This window comes from Rhynchophorus ferrugineus, unplaced genomic scaffold, assembly GCF_030347505.1.
Source record: "Rhynchophorus ferrugineus isolate W39M unplaced genomic scaffold, kcgeb_rfMv2 rfM4, whole genome shotgun sequence".
In the NCBI taxonomy this organism is placed as follows: domain Eukaryota; kingdom Metazoa; phylum Arthropoda; class Insecta; order Coleoptera; family Curculionidae; genus Rhynchophorus; species Rhynchophorus ferrugineus.
This window is the reverse complement of record NW_027472583.1, coordinates 53,879,823-53,899,783: the sequence shown is the minus strand read 5'-3', so window position 1 is coordinate 53,899,783 and position 19,961 is coordinate 53,879,823. Positions and strand designations below refer to the sequence as shown.

General features: G+C 32.5%; 1 protein-coding gene and 2 long non-coding RNA genes across 5 annotated transcripts in view; 2 read left to right on the top strand and 1 right to left on the bottom strand.

Annotated features, from left to right (window-relative positions):
* Dgk (diacyl glycerol kinase 1) overlaps nt 1-19,961 on the bottom strand; it is a 131,615-nt gene that overhangs the window by 24,447 nt on the left and 87,207 nt on the right. The window lies entirely within an intron of this gene.
* Nucleotides 4,764-5,866, top strand: LOC143196252 (uncharacterized). 2 transcript variants are annotated; one of them, XR_013005709.1, is made up of 3 exons: nt 4,764-4,903; nt 4,960-5,068; nt 5,776-5,866. It is a non-coding gene; the product is annotated as an uncharacterized LOC143196252 (long non-coding RNA). The 2 variants fall into 2 exon arrangements; XR_013005708.1 differs by lacking the exon at nt 5,776-5,866 and adding an exon at nt 5,163-5,300.
* LOC143196251 (uncharacterized) lies at nt 6,559-7,360 on the top strand. The gene is made up of 4 exons (XR_013005707.1): nt 6,559-6,698; nt 6,761-6,868; nt 7,092-7,174; nt 7,241-7,360. It is a non-coding gene; the product is annotated as an uncharacterized LOC143196251 (long non-coding RNA).

Below are 19,961 nucleotides of genomic sequence, written 5' to 3'. Positions count from 1 at the left end.
GGTTTTTTTTAATAGATAGAGTGATTCAAGAGGAAGGTTTATATGTATAATACATGCATAATATACTAAGGCAACATTGCTAATTTTAGAAGTTTATAACGTGATGTCGTAAATTAACCTATTTTTTTAGGCTTATTTAGCAATTAGCAAAAACGCTGCCTAACCCTACGAGTTAGATCAAATTAATGTACTACAGTATTGTACACCATAAAAAGGTCTACAAAAAAGTCCGCGATGGTATATGTTTATCTTTTAGGGATAACCCACATTAACCATTTTTATTGTTTACTTTTTACGTGAGAAAATGGCTTATTTACGAAGCTATTTTAAGCAATACGGCATTAATCCTTATCGAATTAAGTACCTTAAATACAGTGTGCAATTAATATAGATCAATATGGTTCCTTACAGCATGTAAATTAAACAAATATTTTCGGAGATATTACAAATTTAAAATTTGCGTTTAAAAATGTGTAATGTAATAAAAATTGTATGAATTTAGATATTCCAAAGATAGCAGGAAATCTTCATAGTAAGTATAGGGGAAGAGGAATTGTTTTACTCCAAATTTAATGCGTGCAGGCCAAGGGCAGTAATGAATGAACCAAAAATACTGGATCGATTTTAATCATGTTTTCATTGAGTGACATAGGCATATATATTTTATGCCCGTGCAAAGTCGGAGCGGGCCGCTATGTTTTTATATACAACGTTCTTATTTTTTCTGTAGTGTATTTAATTTAGTATCAGCATTGCACCCGTGCGAAGCCGGGGCGGGTCGCTAGTAAAATATAATCTGTAAATCATTACGAAAAAAGAACTGCCAAGCAAAACGTGTACAAAGCAACATAATATACATACCAAACCTAACATTCGCTTGTGAGACGTGGGTAGGGTCGAGATACAAGCAACATACAAAGTCAAAAATTGAATCACTAAACTGAACATTACAAAATAGTGCCTCAATCGAGCTCAAATAAGAATATTGAAGATATAGAATGTGTACTTTTACAAGAATCGCCGAAACCTCTTTTTCTTACCTCAGAAGATTTGAGACAGCATAAGACCTTTGCTACGCTCACTGCCAAGGATGGGTTTGTTATTGCAACGACATAAAAGGATTGTTTGCAGCAATTGAGATGTTCTGTGTTCCCAGTGAAAGGTATTTATTTACTAACAAATCAACAAACAATTTAAAGCAGTTTTGTTACATAACGGAAAAAATAAATTCGAAAAAAATCCAATTTGTTCCAGTCGCTCGTTTCGTATATCTAAAAGAAAACTATGAAACTGTGTAAATTTTACCACAAGATTGAAATATAAAGTAACAATTCATTGCAGATTTTAAGTTTTTAATAGGACTACAGGGTATACCAAATATTCGTGTTATCTCTGGTTGTGGCATAATAGAACTATAGCAGGATGATTCAATGGCAACTAAATTTTGTGTTTGGAAACAAAAAGTTAAAAGTGAACCTATTGCTGAACCTAACAAATATATTATTGTTATCTCTACAGGTTAAGTTATGACTTATAAAACAATTTGTAAAAGTTCTAGACGAAATATTAACTTTTGTTGTCAGTTTTCAGAAGTCCGCAAATAAAAAAAAACTGGATTTCTAGGGAATAGAATGCTGGATATAATATAGATAGCTGTAGAATGCATAATTACAGTTTATATTATTTTTAACGATTAATCCTTTTAAAAACAAGGAAAATCAGTTAAATATATTTTAGAACCCCGTATGTGGACTCCTTCGGCATTTCAAACTCGTATGCCAACCATCAATTTGAACCAGTGGTAATCAGGTGCCATCTTCTTGCAACATGTGGCCGAGTATGCATGCGGGATGGCTTTGCAGCAATATATCACTTAATATATCCGTAATAATATTTTAATTTATATATTTTTTCATAATTGTTTAGTGTCATCAATATAATAGGATCTTTGAAAGTTCCTCTGTTAAAATTCTGTTTACCTGTTTTATCCAAAATTATATGGCGCATCTTATTATTTTTAATATTCTATCTACTGATGATTAAAAACATAAATTACGAAAATTTGGTAATGACGAGACAGCAAAATTTCTCTAGTTTAGTAACAATATTATTAATACATTTCAGCGATAAAAATAATTGCGATCTCTGTATGAGAGGCTTCTTGAAGCTCCTTCTTTAGTTAGTGTATTGGGATGAATTCATGACAAGCAGACCTTGAATCCCACGGAGGAAAGATAATGGAGGATAGTTAGAAGGATTAACCGTGTTTGTAGTAGGAAGTTGGAAATAGTTTTTGTTGGAGTGCCGTAAAGGGAGCAAGCAGAATCAAAGCATGACCAAACAGTTTAGTGGAAAAGCTATTCCTATTACTCTAAAAAGCACAGCCAAAGCCATTTATAGATTTGGAGAACTCGTGGAATTTTGTTTTAAGGAAAGATGAAAGAAGAACTACTGTTCTTCTCGAAGTAGATGTGTAATGATGTAGTGATTGACAATTTGGAAAACGTGCAAGGTGGAAAGGCCCACAGGATACTAAACAATTGCCCGGAGCGGTGGATTACGCTTCTCTAGAAATTCTTAATATTTCACAACATTTTTAAAAGGATTTTCCACTAACAAGGATTAAAATAATCGTTTATTTGTAAAAGCCATATAAATTGTGTCCGAAATGTGTGGAAAAATCCTAGTGAAAAGATGGTAAAACTTGTAAATGAAAGCAATCCTTTATAACAACAATATATATTTAGCCTTGGATGATTGGATCTCTGACAAACCAACACCATTCCTTCGACACAACAGAAAATATTTGGATGATAATTAATTAAATTAATTAGGTTAACTTCGACCATTGAATGATCAGTTGACTACGCTTGATGACGCACCATTAGGCGTTGATCAATAAATACCACCTGTTCGAGGCCATAATCCACGGTAAGCAGCACCTTACTTCTTATGAAAAGGCCAAAAAATTGGGGCTATTTTTGGATCGTTTCAAAAATTACAGACTATATTTTTTTAACGTAGAATTCTTATTCTGCCCGAAATGTGTGGAGAATTCGTAACTATCGAAAGACAATATTTTGAATAAAATGTATTATACATGTGTATTTCTTCGTAATAAAACTTGTTTCAAGTCTTGTTAACCTAGTCCATAAAATAGTTTGAAATGGACGCTTAATGAAAGCTGTTTTTCGAATAGATTGTTGGGGATATTGAGGAAACACTGTATTACCTACGCGACCATTTATAAAATGTTACCATCAAATACCTAATAATAAAAAAACTTCGGAATATATTAGACAACGCGTTGAACTAGCGATTAATTTGTTCTTTTTTTTAATTACATAAACTTGTTAATGAAATCAGTCCTTTATGACACCAATATAGATTTAGCCTACTCGGAATAACTTTTTCGTCCAATTTAGTTATGGATGTAGCGTGTTTATATTACAGTCGTGTCGATTTTGTATATTATTAAACAAACGTTTTATTGTAGTTGCAAAGCGACCGTAACGAGCGAAAAAGAGAGGGAGGGAGAGAGAGAGAGAGAGAAAAGAAAGAGCATTCGCCAAAAGCGATAAATTAAATAAAAATTGCCGTTTCTTTATTAGCGTCTCGGTGCCGGCAAACAATCCGGCCTAAAAATAGCGATGGAAATTTCGTTTAAAACGGGCCGGTTCAGTTTTTCCCGTCCAATAAATGTTACATAAGCGGCCGCGCCGCCCACCCCGACCCTACCCCTCTCCCTCTCTCTATGCTCTATAAAGTTTTTCCGTAACGCATCGGGCCAACTGGATCCGGAAAAATGTTAACGTCTCCAAAATCCGCGTGGGCCGTTCGATATTTCCACGCTCGCGGCAAAAGAAAACTATTAACCATATCGAGGGAAATAGAACGATTTTATATATTTGGGTTAATATCGCTCGATTTTTTTGCGGCCGTATTGTGAAACAGTTGTAAACAGGAGTTTACAGTTCTATAGTTTATTTAATATTTTTATTTAGCAGTTATCATTAGCGGTTATTGTTGGATATTATTTGGTTGGTTAGCAACTAATAATACAACCAAAATATTAGACCACAAAATATATAGTCTATTCAAAGTTATTTTGTACATACGTCATCTCAATTTATGACGTCAAAACGTCGGAATGTTACCGCATCAACTCTGAGTTTAGTTCAGTTGGGCTTTGATATACAACAAAATTCTAATCTAAAAAAATATAAAATTGATATACAAAAATGTTATCAAATATAATTTATTTTAACATTATAGTATATCCAAAAACTACGGTTAATTAGACAGCCACAATATTTTATAGGTTAGAGTTATAACCATAGAAAAAATAGAAATTTCACGGTATAGGCGACCTTGGGGAAATGTTTTGTTTAGTTCAATCAACTGTAGCGCTGCGATCACAAATTGTAATTGGCAGTTTAAATTCCAGGTGCCGCCACTAACATGAAATGTGATTGGTCGATCAAATTGTGTGAAATCAGCATTTTCTATGGGCGTCCATTTTTATGTTTGTTGTTTGTAGGTTATGGTTTTTGTTTAGATCACGAAATTTTCGTTTTACGTTGTGCATATTTTCTGTTTTACATTAATTATTATGCGGTAATAATATAAAAATTGATGACAATACGTCAGTGTAGTAAAATATGTAGTGTACCGGGGTAAAATTCTACTACGGAAATTAGACATCGTTTCCCAAAGAATGATCTCGCTCCTTTCCAAAAATGGGTTGATCAAGTAAATAGTAGTAAGTTACCTGGATAAACCACAATGCAAATATATCAACGTCATGGTGTTTGTTATGGACATATTAGTGAAAAATTTAGAATTATCCTTCCTTCACGAACAGGTATTTGGGTAAATGCATATCCATCATTGGTTTTATCAGGTACATATAAAATTATCTATCTACTACATGTCTGTTTATATATTGTTTGTTTACAGAAATTCAAAAACTTATGAAGATGTTAGTAGTAATAAAATTCAATTAATCTACCAAGTTGTGCGTATGTTGTCAGTGTGATGTCTCTACATAAAGAAGTCTTACAAGAAGGTAATAATTAATATAACTGGATAATTAGTAGTAATAAATACTACTTTTAATTATAAAATATCCCTAAAATATTTGCAATACTTTAACTTTTTAGAACAATCAGTGTTCAATCATTTTATAGTAGAGGAATTATATATTTAAATTTGATTGCCTTGTTAAGAAAATATTTGTTATGGTGCCATCAATTAAAAATTTCATTGCTACTTTTAGGGGATTTATTAACTTAAAGAAATCTATTTTGTCTAAATTTACAAATAACTACATTTGTTTAACAAATCTTAACCAAGATTGCTTAAAGATTTTTGTTGGATCTATTAGAGGTCATAGAGGTAGAAACAGCATCCTTCCCCTAGTATGTTCGAGAAATTTTTAAAAGGGCTCATCATTTCAATTTTTTCACATCATTCTCCCGGAGAAAATTGTGAAGAAGATGAAAATGTTAGATAACTTATATTCTTTTTTAACGGGAGATCTAGTACCACTTGAGGTTGTTAAATCACCAGTTGAGTCTATATTTTCAGTTCCAGAGAATTTTGCTCCGAGGAAAACAAAAGTCTAATATTGTATTTTAGTCTTATTTCAGGCTATTTAACAAAACTTCTGAAAAAGAGACAACATGCAATATTTGTCTATATTCTATATTAAGTATTTCCACAGATTAAATACTCTAAAATCTTAATATTGTTAAAAAACACATAAATTTTTAGTGTTTCGACTGTCCAATCCATAATGATTTTCAAGACAAAATTTTAAGTTATTCTGAGGTTTGATTTTATTTTTGGTTTAATGAAGTTAATGTAATACCAACAGGAAAGGATTTAAAGTTTACCTTCAATATATCAAGATAAGTTAGAACTCTAATAGATCCCATAAAATTGATGGCACTAAACATATATGGGAAGGCCTTATAGAAGAATTATAGATATTTTAATATTGCCTAGAATAGAGTTCATAATTGTTTTTTTTTGCTTTTTGTTTATATATATTTATATTATTTACACTTATGTATATTTGTATAGGATTTTATTTTAATAAATTAATTTTAAAATTTAAATTTGATTTTTATTTAAATACTATTGGCCAATAAATGTGACGTCACAAAATAATCAGGGGAAATGGCAGACCAATCAAAGCAAAGTATTTTCCTTACAGGTTTCTACATAACTATTTTAAACTAACCAATCAAATTCGCGTTGTCAGCGCCGCCAATGATTGGACTAAGCGAAACTTTGCCCCACTACTTACCATTGCAGTTGCACACCCCTGGTTATAACCACTTATCACGAATATAAAGTTAAAAAGAGACACGATTCTGTCTGATTAGTTCGAACACGTAAACGAATGAGCCTATCAAAGTCGTCCGGTTGTCAAACGTATGCAAAATTCTTCAAAACAATAGTGATAAGAGATTATAAACCGGCAAACGTTATTTTAATATTTTCCTTGATTTTATTGCTATACTTATTGTCCACGGGCAGATTGTTGACGTTCTAAGAGATTAATAAAAAAATTATTACCCTGATTGAAAATTTCGAAGCCAGACAGAACAGATTGTGTCTCTATTATCAGTTACTTTGGACAGGAACGAGATAATGGAGGCCCCCTCTTGCCAGTAAAATTCGTTAGAGAGGTAAGCATATTTTACTATTGAATATTAATTTGCTTGCGATTTTTATTGAAAATATTTTGAAGTGGGTTGTAGCTGCACTGAATATTAGTATGAATACGGTCACTGAAATATCTGAAATGAAAAATATGATCTTAAATTCACCGAAAAGGAACAGTCCTCATACGAAGCAGGTAACGAATCAAGATCAGCTTGATGTTAGCTCTATCAGAGAAAATGTATAAAATATACATGAAATGTAGTATATATATATATATATATATATATATATATATATATATATATATATATATATATACATGATAATGAAATGTATAAAAACAGTGAGTCGTTTTTCAATAAATAAATGAATTATTATTTCAATTTATGTATTTAGATGAAACATAGATATTTCAGAATGGGACCAATATACCCAATGGTCACTCATGGCAAGATGATAATAAAAATAGTGTTATGACAACAAAAGTTGATATAAAAAGGTAAACATTGGAATAACAATTGATTCAGTTTTATTATTTATAACATTTATTAATAATTCATTGCAGATATAATGTACTCCATGTTGGAAACAGGAATGGTTAATAACACCTTCGGTTTGGATGAACTCGACCAGGCAGATTGAAGAAGAAATTGACAAATGATTAACGTGTGAACATTGTTGTATTGTGAACAAATGTTAGATAGATTGGAAATTAACAGCTTAGTTATTTACTTGAATGAAACTTTCTGCATATATGAATATATGATAACTATAGGAAATGTTATTGTAGTGTAAACATTTATGTGCACAGATATGTGAGTAATTGTTCAGAACACACATGAGAATTTGATTAAAATGTGTTAGGTGAGAAAGAATAGTAAGTGTTTTGCAGATATGGCAAATGCATTAAGGAAAATGCAGTGATTATGTCTAAATGTATCAGATATAGAGGATCAGGTATCTAAGATGTAGAGATATTAACAGAACAAGCTATGGAGAAATACAGTAATATCAAGATGTCTTTAAAAACCTCCTATCAAAGTAAAATGCATTACTGGATATACAATTGCTAGTTAGGTAGATTAGGTCTCCAGGGGATACAATTACAAACGTGTCAAAAACTCTAACTCATAGGTGGTATGGAAAAGAATTCAATGTAAATTTAATCAAACACAGTCCAAACCTACAAACCATTATAACTGTGTAGTTAATTGTAGTTTTAAGCCCTAAAACTCAGAGTTGATGAGGCAACATTGCGACGTTTTGATGTCACAAATTTAGGTGACGTTTGTACAAAACGTCTTTGGATAGATTATAGTCCTTTCAATAAGCATAGAATAGGGAAATATAGAAGTTATATGGAATTATCTAGTCCCACGTTTAAGCTTTTCGGAATCCCCGTTACGCGGCCAAATGTAAATGAAAAATGCAATAGCTATATGTGTGTATCTCTCTCGTTCGGCTTCGATATTAATAATTCTAACCTAAGCAGTTAACGGCCATTTTTGGGTGATATAATTTGTGGTGTTTATTTACCACATTTTTTTCGGTATGTGTTTTTATATATATTTAACAATTATTTTAGATTATTCTGTGTATTTTGGTTTATTAGTGTAATAAAAGAAAACCTTAAGAGGATGTCTTTATGATCTCATATGTAGGCCCAGGAAAGTTTGTAATCATTTTAAAGATGAAGGCTATAGACCAAAATGTGGAAAGCCATGGCTGAAACAAGATGTAATTCCTACTTGTAATTTAAACAGTAAGTATTTTGTTATGATTTATTGCATTGAGATAATTAAGCAGTATTTATTGACAGATTCTTTACCTTTACTACAAGACAAGGAAAATATGCCCCGAATGGCAACATTACAATCATATAATTTTTTTGAGACTATTGAGGTTGACCCTTCAACCTCTGATAGATACATAGCAGATTCTTCTACCCCAACAAGACCCAGAAGTAAGTATATAACAAGAAACTTAGGTTTATTATTAGAGAATGGAGGTTCTAAACTGGAAATTACATTTATATTTTCCTTTACAGATTATTTACAGATAACTCAGCCTGTCCCATCTTTTACGAATCACTTATGATTCGGGACGGCCTTGGAACAAAACAGAAACTTTATTTTGATCCCTGGTAATTTATACCCACTCGATACAAGTCACAGCGCCCTCTACTAACTTTTCTTCTTCCTATCTATACTGGCTCTTGTATCGAGACAAGTCATATATTTAACACCATCAGCATCGTTTCAGTTTGGATGGAAAAACAATGGTTTTATCCTTATTGAATTGCAGTGGCAGAGTATATAAGCTGTTATCGAAGATAATCTGCATGCATTCTAGAAGAACATTAATGTAGATAAGATTTCTTTTTGATGCTGGAGTAGTACCTCTGATTTTGGTCGTTAGTGGTTACAGCTTGATGAAATGTACCCCAATTTAGGCAGGTTGTTAATATAGATAGAAGATAATATCAGTGGATTACGTGTTTTTGGGTAATGGAGATATCTCTGTGATTACGTCAATGTTTTTATGGTCAAGGAAAATTAATGTAATTGTAATATTTCAATAAAATATGTTCAAATAGATTGTTTTTTGATTTTCCAATAAAATTATAAGAATTTCTCTCTGAAATTTTTGAAATTCCCGCTAAACTTTTTTAAATATCTTGCTGTACCTAACTGTTATAGAGAAAACACGGGGATTCCGAGCGTAACTTAGAACCAATTTTAACATGGGACACGCGCTCTAAGTTTCTCTATTCTATGGTTCAATAAGATAGTGAACTCGAAAGAGCCCAAGGACGTATGTGTGAGTTAGACAGAGACAGAAACACAACACGAAATAACAAAAGATATTACTCAGTGTTTAAACCCAAAATGTGTCTACATCGAGTGGCAGCAAAAGTACATTGAAGGTAAATGTGACTATACTGAAAGATAAATAGAGATTTAACTTCATAGGAAATTTTGGGGAAATGTTTCGCGACGCAGATCACGCGCACATTAAAGGACACAATCAGCAATGTAACAAGTATTGAGTTATGATACGTTATTCCCATCTTGTCTTCATTTTCCTTTACTTGATTTTACCAGCGATATTGTTATCTGACTCAGTCTCAACCTGCGGCTACGGCTTAGGGTCGAAAAGTGAATTCTTCATCGGCAATACATCATCGTCTTCACCTAATAAAAGAGCCGAACCTCGCCGCTTTTATCGTCATAATGCCGGTTTTAAATCTTCTTTCTCCTCGTCGTATTTTCGAAAAACGCAATCCCCCCTCCCTTCACAGCCGTCGCCATCAGCGCCGCAACCAACCGCGTCCCGGATCTCTCACGTTTTCGTTTGACGTACAACCGAGACCGACCCCCCCCCCTTCCGCCCCGGGTAACCCAACTGCGCTGGATAGTCTTTCAGGGCCGGAATTGGTGGTTATCCCCGGTGATTGATTGGCTAGATAATCACCAGACATTTTAATAAGGAACGTCCTATCAGATTTCCGAAAGGGCTTTTCCACGATGGAAATTGGGGCATTTTCTCTGGAGGATATTCATCGCGAAATGGTCACGACACGACCGACCGGTCGGAGAAATGTTACGTGAGCTGTTTTAAGATAATTTCGATATTAGGTTGAAGCTGTTTAATTTTTTAAAATACGTTACGTCTATACCATAGAGAATATTTCCTTTTAGCTTTATCATATTGTTGCGTCTTTATAAGTAAAGACGCTTTTATTATTTATGTTTTACCCGTCGATGGGCAATATTTATTTCCTCGATGGTTAAAATAGTTCAGATGCCCCCGACCAAATTAGTTGTAACGTTTGACATGTCTAAAAAGTTTGGTTAAGTTAGAATATAAGCGGGAAAACAGTAAGCATTGAAAATAGAACAAGAATGTAAGCGTTTAAATTAACATATGTAGTCTTACAGGTCCATAAACAGTTCAAAATATAGTATATTATTTGGTGAACCGAAATCGCGGATTAAACGCCCCAACACATATTCTTGTAACTCCTTTCTAACATCAAGTAACTATAGAATAAAAGTTCTTGACTATCTTATTACTTTGTGATATTTTAATTGTTACGGCGTAATTCCATTTATATATATATATATATATATATATATATATATATATATATATATATATATATATATATATATATATACATATAGTAGGTATAGTATTAGATTTCAAAGCGTAAAATATACTCTGTAATTTTAAAATAAAAGGTAATGTTCATAAGTTTTATATCAACCTTTATATACCATACATATGTAAATATATAGTAAAAATGATTTAAAAAACATGATGTAATGATAAAGAAAATTATTTAAACAGTAACATGACATATTAATTTACGAAACTTTTTAGAGGAGGTAAAAAGAAAAATGCAGCATAATATTAAATATTTAATTGTAAATGAAAGGATATAAAACAATGAACCTTAACTGTGCCATATATTTATTAATTTTAATTACTAAATAATTAGAATACAATAAAAGTTGCAATAAAACATTTTTCCAAATAAAGGCAAGGTTAATATATTTATAGCTTACCCTCTAAAAAACCACCATAATTAATGAAATTAAGGACTCAAGTATATATATATAAATAAATAAATAAATATATATATATATATATATATATATTTCTTTTATTTCTTCTTAGGTCTGCTTTTGTCTTCTTTGGTACTTTGTATTTGGTATGCAATCATTTCCTGCACTTCTGCAATGCCTATAAACTGGACGAATAATTGAAATTACTTAAATATATAATTCCCTATTACCTTGTTGAAATTCAATTGTAGAATATTATTCTGGGATTCATATTGGCTACTTGCCATTGTACTTGCTTCAATATTGAAGCTTATAGCATTCTTAAAAATACTTATATAGACAGACTCAAATGAATTTTGTGCCCGTAACTCTTCTTGTCTTGTTGTAACCTACCTAAAATTAATTCGTAAGATAATAATCACATCGAGAGTTTTATGGAAAGCACTATCTTGATGATACCTCCTTATACAGTGGTATATAAGCTTCTTGACTTCTTGAAGCTTCTTATCTTCTTGATTTCTGAAAAGTTCTTTAAGCAATAAAGTTCTTTTAGCTATATTATGGATCCGACAAAGATGCTGTCGAAATTCAGTATGTACGGATACTAAGTTGAGGTACTGCATTAAGTTGAGGACACAGAGAAGGTAGATGGTTCTTCTTGTCATCGGGTTTAGTTGTGCAGCAAGTTCCTGGTGAAATCTGTTTCTTTCTCTTGCTACTAAGTATGCAATAAAACAAAGTTGACATATTAATTTACTTTCACTGCAAAATTTAAGTCATTTAATTAATTTACCCTATTTGTCACAACTGAAACTAAATCTACATTTGACTCTCCATATTTGTAATCATGTTAACACGCTGAAATGTTAAACTAAAACGCCTTCTTTTTAAGTAAAAAGGAACGTCAAAATATATAACTTTTAAAAAGCCATATCAACTACTATATTATTATTTTTTGTTTCAAAATAAAGTATAAAAGCTAATTTCAGAAAATCTTGTTAAATAAATGATTTTTCTAAAATAAACTACATCCATAAAGCAAATAGTTTAACGGTAAATTTGGCAAAATCGACTTTTCGGCATTTTGACTTGCGGTGGGAATATTTCGCCGACCAATATACGAATAGTTCCGAAAGTAGCCGAATCTCTGGACTACGATCATTTTTAATGTATACTGTTTCTCGCACGGTTACTTGATGATTTCGAGCTCGCCTACTCACCGCGAGTTTTGTCACCTTGCCCTTACTTCAGTGTACCATATAGATATTAGAGCTATGTATGGGTTGCAAAAGTTACACACAGACTACTCGGATTTCTATAAGAAATCGATTTTCTTCATATAGTCTAGCCTATGCTGAGATATGTGTTACTGTTATTAAATAACCATTACCACTTCGGTATGGGTGCTAGTGTGTACTGTCTGGATAGTCTGTACTTCGTTATGGTTGTGTTTGTGTCCATTTTTAAATTGTATGTACACAATTTTACTTTTAGTCTTTAATTTTATTTTATTTATTAATTTAATATTTTATATATACACTTTATGTCTCTCCCCATCCCCCATATATCACCACCGTACTATTGCATAACCGTGAATTGATGCCATACGCTCAAAACGACAAACATTATTAGGCCATTTAGCTGTTTATTGTAAGATTTGTGACATAGGAAAATAATTATGACTTGAGACAACATAAGATATCGCATTGTATCGAATTTCTGGTGAAGCCAGGTCAAGATAGGAAAGGGGCCAAGCAAAACAGAAAATACATGGTTAGAAAAAAGAATGCCTCTCTCATCGGCCTGTTGTCGAGTGTTCCGAATATAAAGTTAGACCTGGCAGAAAACCCCTTATGGTGGCTATAACCATAAACTTCAAGGAGGTTCGAAATCGTGGAATATTCGATCAGCGTGAGAAGTTCATAGCTGGAAGAGTCTTTTCCTCCCTGAAATTCTGAACTAATCCGGATGCAGACAAGAGTTTCTTGAACCGGTCGTCTTAGCCATCCCCAATAACTCGAGGCAAGAGCTTCAATAATAAAACACGATGCACCAGCACAGTCACCAACAGTCAGAACAGAAAATAGAACATCACAGTTAAGAAGAGTGTGAGAATCAAGAATTAGTCGAGAAATTACAGAATAAGTCAGAACAGATCAAAGGCGAGAACTAAGAAGTAAAAAAAACATAACTGTGAAAATCAGAATTGGTCAAGGAACGTGAATTAAGAAACAGTCAAGTGTCCAAGTGTAAGAACAATCAGAATTAAGTAGAAAGAAACGACTCAAGCTCATTTCAAAAAGAAGGGTTAGAATTCTTATATGCCGTGTCTACAATCATCAGTTGGATCCGATAACGGAATCAACGTTAGTCAACGATAGACATACGATTTAGTAAGTCAATTCCATTCCAATTCATAATTCTTTTCATTATATCGATATTATATCAGTTCTATTTTACTTTTTCCATTTCATATACTTTTATATTAGTAAGAAGAGAGAAAATAAATTGTATTTTATTTACAACATTGTTTTCTCTCCTTAGCCTCCAACACTAATGAAAAGTTGCATAATGTTGCATATATATATATATATATATATATATATATATATATATATATATATATATATATATATATATATATATATGTATTAAATATGCAAATTGAGGGTGTAAAAATAGAACAAGTAAATGCAGTTAAGTATCTGGATGTAGAAATCGAGAGCAATGGACGTCAGGAGATTGAAATTAAATCAAGGAATGGTAACATCATGAGTAGCAAATTCACAAATGTGTGTGCACAAAGCAATTTATAGACCAACCGTAACTTTTGGTTGCGAGACTTGGCTATTACGAGATGTTATTTGCGATACTCCCATCTGCGTGTGGTTCTCAGAAGAACCTTCAATGTCTTGACGATGTTTTGGCAGAATCTGATCTGCCATCTTTAGATTTTGCTTACTTCTGCTTTACTTCTCGTTACACGAGCTGAATTCGTGAAATTAATATTAATAAAAATATTTTCCATCATATTCCATAACTATTTCTTACTTTTCTGGAAATATAATATTGTAAATAGATAAATAGGTTTAGGTAGGTATTAAGCTAAATTCTGTGTATATAGTAGAATATAAAATGTGTAGTAGATAGGTTAAATAAGATTTTTGTTTATTTTTATATAGTTATTGTAACGACTATTATGTACAAATTATACTAAAATGATCTTTTGTCTAAGCTTGATTATCTTTTAATTTTTAATGAGCTCCTTGTTTATTTTTTGAAGTTGGTTCACTTTTTTGTTAAAAATATTTTATAGTGTTAGATATTTATTCAATAAATTACGCAGTTATTTTATTTAATATTACAATGTGTAGGCCAAGTAAAGGTGCAGACCGTATGAGCAAATAGAAATAAAGAAACAATGATTGAAAATAAGGAGCGCTTCAGGCCCCGGGGTCCGCTACCTAGTCTAGATGATTTGATAAATGTTTTAACTAAACAACAACAAAAAGTTATCGTCCCCGCAACCTCTGTTTGGGAGCCGAAACGCTTTAACCATTATACCATAGAAGCAGATGTCTACAATATTTTTACGAGGTCTTATATGCTATAGTTAGTGCTTAAAAAGCAAACTGAATGTCTTTTGCAATGAAAGACTGATTATTTGATTATTTTATTAAATCAATTTCAAATATCTGATTATTTTAGATAGAAAATGTGTGAAAACCTTGTACGTGCCTTTAAATCCAGCTTTGAACAATCCTTTTACCAACTAGAAGTTTATCTGGACTGGACCTACAGTTTAACGTGGGCTCCGAACCACGGTCCTCGGCATTAAGCCTACCGACTGGCGAGTGACCAACTTTGAAATCATCCCAGAAGACATCCGGTCTTACCCAGCCTGGCTGCTGGCGTGACTGAGATCATTTTCTTTGTCTCATTTTACACTCTCGCCTAAATTTACTTCCATATCCCAGCAGGATTCGGTCCCGCAACTATCGCAACTGTAGGTGGACCGTCCTGTCGCCTTTACCACTGCGCCAACCAAACCGGCTCGGCCCACAATTGATGGAGAAATCGGCGAACATACATTAAAAAAAATATACAGCCGAACATAGAACCTCCTCCTTTTTCGAAGTCGGTTACTAAAACAACCCTACATTACAAACTGTTGTGGTTGTATAATTTTAATACTAGTTTACACGCTTCAATACAATACATGCACTAGATGTACTATAATGTTAAAATAAATTATAAAAATTAAAACGATTAATTAATTAATAATTTTGATGGAGTCACTTCACTGTTATTTTGGAGGGACTATAAGCGCCTCTGTTGTCTTGTTAAATTTTACACCCTTACTTATAATAACAAATATATTAAAAACGCCCACGCTCTAGCGGAATTTGAACCTGCGATTATAGCACTGATAAGAGGATTGTCCCTTTACCTTGATAACTGCGCTCTAAAATCGACAATAGTCTTTTTATATTAAGTCATTGTGGATCATTGTGGTATTTACAATTACATGAAATAAAACGCAAAATGAATCAAAATCAAGTCTTATTTTTAGCCATCGACAACGATTAGGAATGACACATATGTAAATATAATAATAATATTAGCCTTAAAAGAAACCAGCAGCCTTTCGGTTATCGGAACTCCCCAGCTGCTACCGAGAAAGATCAGCAGCGTCACCACGACATTCCCAATTTCCCCGATGGACAAGGAAAACTTCTCGGTTTCGCTCGTGAGTCCCCTCCCGGGAAAAACTCTCTTTAATTAAAGGGAGAGGTCTTTCGCGGTCAGATCGTCCCCCATCAGATGGGGAAAAATTGATAAAAATCCTCTCCGGTCGTGGTTAGACATTAAATGAATTAGTACGGTTGTCCCACCGAATGTATTACGTATGTGAAAAACAAATCTTCGTCTTTCGCTTCCTTTAAAATAACTTATCATATGGTAATCGTTATTGAAAACAACAAATTTAAAGCATTAAAGGTATTTAATTAATTAAATATTTAGAAGTTAAGAAAATATCAATTTTAATATTGGTATATTATAAATGTGTAATTAACAGGTCAATTGAAAAGTCCCTGGCATACCATAGTAAAATACATTTTTTTTGCAAAATTAGTTTTTTTTATTCAACATAATTCCCTTCAAGGGTGATACACTGATTATAGCGACCCTCCAACTTTTCGATACCATTTTTGCAGTACGATTTGTCCCTTGCTTCAAAATAGACCTGTTTCGGCGATCACCTATTTATTCAAAGAAAATTTCTTCTCAGCAAGCATTCTTTTGAGATCTGAGAACAGAAAATAGTCGCTGGGGGTCAGATCTGGAGAATACGGTGGATGAGAAAGCAATTCGAAGACCAATTCATTGATTTTTGACATGATGCATTATCTTGGTAAAGCAGCACTTTCTTTTTCTTCAAATGCGGTCGTTTTTCGCCGATTTCGTCCTTCAAACGGTCCAATAACGCTATGTAATAGTCGCTGTTGTTGGTCCTTCCTTTTTCAAGGTAGTCAATGTAAATTATTCCATGCGCATCCCAAAATACAGACGCCATAACCTTGCTAGCTGACTTGCTTGCTGTTGCGTTTTCTCACGCTTTGGAGCGGGTTCATTGTGTGCAGTCCACTCGGACGACTCTCGATTGGACTTCGGAGTGAAATGATGGAGACATGTTTCATCCATTGTCATATATCGATGAAATAACTCGGCCTTATTACGCTTGATCATCTTCAAACACTGCTCCGAATCATCAACTCGTCGTTGCTTTTCGTCAAAAGTGAGTTGATATCTTTAGAGTGTCTATTTCAATCAATTTCAATTTACGGTCATTCAAAGTCATTTTGTGGATTTTTTAAATATTTTCGTCGGTAACAACCTCTTTTATGTTCAGTTTAGTTTTATGTGCAGGCGTCCACTGCGTTCATTGTCTTCGGTGCTCATTTCACCACGTCTAAACTTAGCATATCAATCCTTGATGGTTGATTTTTTGGGGCATTGCTCGGAAACTCGGTATCAAGCCAAGTTTTTGCTTCAACTGTATTTTCCCTTCAAAAAGCAATATGTTATCAACACGTGAAACTCCTTTTTTATCAATATTTTTCACAATAACAAAAGTTGCTTCACTCAAAATGCTACAATTCACAAACTAATGATGCGACAGCTATCAAATTTATACACGCATCTTTTGATGGTTAGGGCTAACTAAAAAACCTGTTACAAGTGTGGTTTTCCAGGATGTAAATGTTCAAATAAAATTAACTATTTTCCAAAGTGTAGCACAGAAATAGATTTTTAAAGTAAACGATGATAAGGAAACTTTAGAAAACCTCTTGATATCTTACATCGAGTTTTCGAACAGTAAGGTTTATTCTTTACATATCAGATTGACTAGGGACCAGGAAATGTGGAAGGTCATTGCTAACCAAGATGCTAATTATAACTTTAACAGTAAGTCTTTAAATAAAATTTAGATTGATAATTAAATTGAAATAATATATGTGTCACATATCATTTCTTTTAACCTACCGAAAAGGAAAATATGGTTATAAGTTAAATGTTGGAATAAGGAGTCGTCGATATTAGAATATTCAAAAAGAATTAGATGTACAAATATAATATTTTTTTCAAAGTAAAATGAGGGGTTTGAAAACTGAAAATTATAACATATGTTTTTCCCCAGATGCTTTTTAAACAGACGAATCTGTGCATTCAACTTCATGCTGATAAAAACCAGACAATATAAGACCAAAAGACTAAGAATAAGTGTATATGTGGTAATATTGCAAGCAAGAACTGTTCGTTTGTATGCGAAGCTATCTCTAGATTATTTATTTATTGACAAAAGAATTATGTAATGTCAGAAAATGATGATTTTTTAAAAGAATTAATTGTGTATAACATCCTGAGCAAAGGCAAGAAACCTAATAATTTGGTGTTGTTTGTTCTAGCAACAAACTTTGCAATTTGTAATCCGCTAGAACAAGCAATATATATACACAAAGGAGGTTTCGAATCGAAAGTGTAACATGTATTTACTATATTCAGTAAATTGGTAAATTCAGTACTTTCTAAATTAATATTTTTTACATATAATATAGAGTGTCGGGCAAAAGTCCCGCTCCCATTTTGATTGCGCGCCATCTTGTGTTGTGTAGACGTCCAAATTTTATTGTGGATAAATATACGCCACAAGAACGAGCAGAAATATTGACAATATGTATCGATAGTATTGCCAGCGGAATCAGCGGAAATTGCGTCAATGGTGGGACTTTTCTCCTACCCTATATAAATTTAATTACAATCTACAATTAGAAAATAAGTTTAGTTATCAGTGTCAGGTTAGATATTTTTTAATGTATTAAAATTTTAATGTGAAAATATTTTATACCAATGTTAATTAGTATTTAAAAGAAATATCTTACTAAAATTCTATTTTTCAATTTCTCCTTGTAGTAAATAAGTCTGCTTGGTGCTTCCTTCAGAAACCTTGACTACAACTTTATACATGACAGATCGTATTCTATGTCTGCCTATTTTATAAACAGAATAAAATAAAAGAAATGATGAGTGATGTTCGATATTGCGATATTAACTTTTAAATCAAAAAATAGAATTTTACATGACTTAATTGGCGACATCTTCTTTTATTGGATAGGCATAAGAGATTTATAAAGTTAATAATTGCCATGCTATTAAAATAGCTATAGTTCCTTAGGTTATCTTCGGAATTTTCAGGTTTCCTCTCGACAGGATATAATCTTACCCGTCTAAACTATAACAATACAGGAAACATTATTTTCTCAAAATGTTCTTCTCATTCATTAAATTTTAACGATACTGCCAATTAAACATGAATTTCTCATTTCCACGTTAATAAGAACTTCGGAGTGATACAGATCCATTCATATCCAATTTACGTCATACCGCCACCCTCGATATTCGCCATTCTCCAACTAGCTCGCGACCCCAATGAAATTTCAATAATCGACGGAAAGGTTAGAGGATAAACAACGAATCGACGTCACCGCAATGACGTCAGTTGCATCGATTAAAAATATGCGCGTTTATCCCTTCTCTAAGCGTCGTTGTCGCCACCGCCACATTCATAGTCCAGTCGTGTTAGAAGTTTTAGTTTACCGAAAAAACGAACCGACTTCAAAAAATAAATAAGGAACCCACTAAAAAAATAAAATATGTACATAATAATCGTTGTAATAACTAAATAAAAATAAACAAAAACCTTACTTAACCTGTCAGACCAAGATGTACGAATTCTTGTCTGTATAAAATGTGAGATAGGAAAGGACAAATGTTTCATCGTGTTTTAATATATTAATTACTATTTCTAACTAAAACAGTATAATAAATATAAATGGTACAATACAACTTAAACAAAACCTAAAAACTAAAGATGTTCAATGACCATAACTACTAAATAAAATGTAAACGTATACCTAGTCATTGAAAAATATAATCCATGGAGAATCTAAAAATGACCGTAAAATAACTACCAGACCTTTTTAAATAAAAGTTTTATTTATTTTTGAACGGAAATATTTTTAAATTACTGTTCAGGAATATTATCATGTTCAACTTTTCTCCCGTGAGGTGATTTCTTCGATCGTTAATTATTTGCCCAGATTTTGAAAAAACTCGTGCCGAGGGGACAGATGTTGCGGGTATAGAGCAATA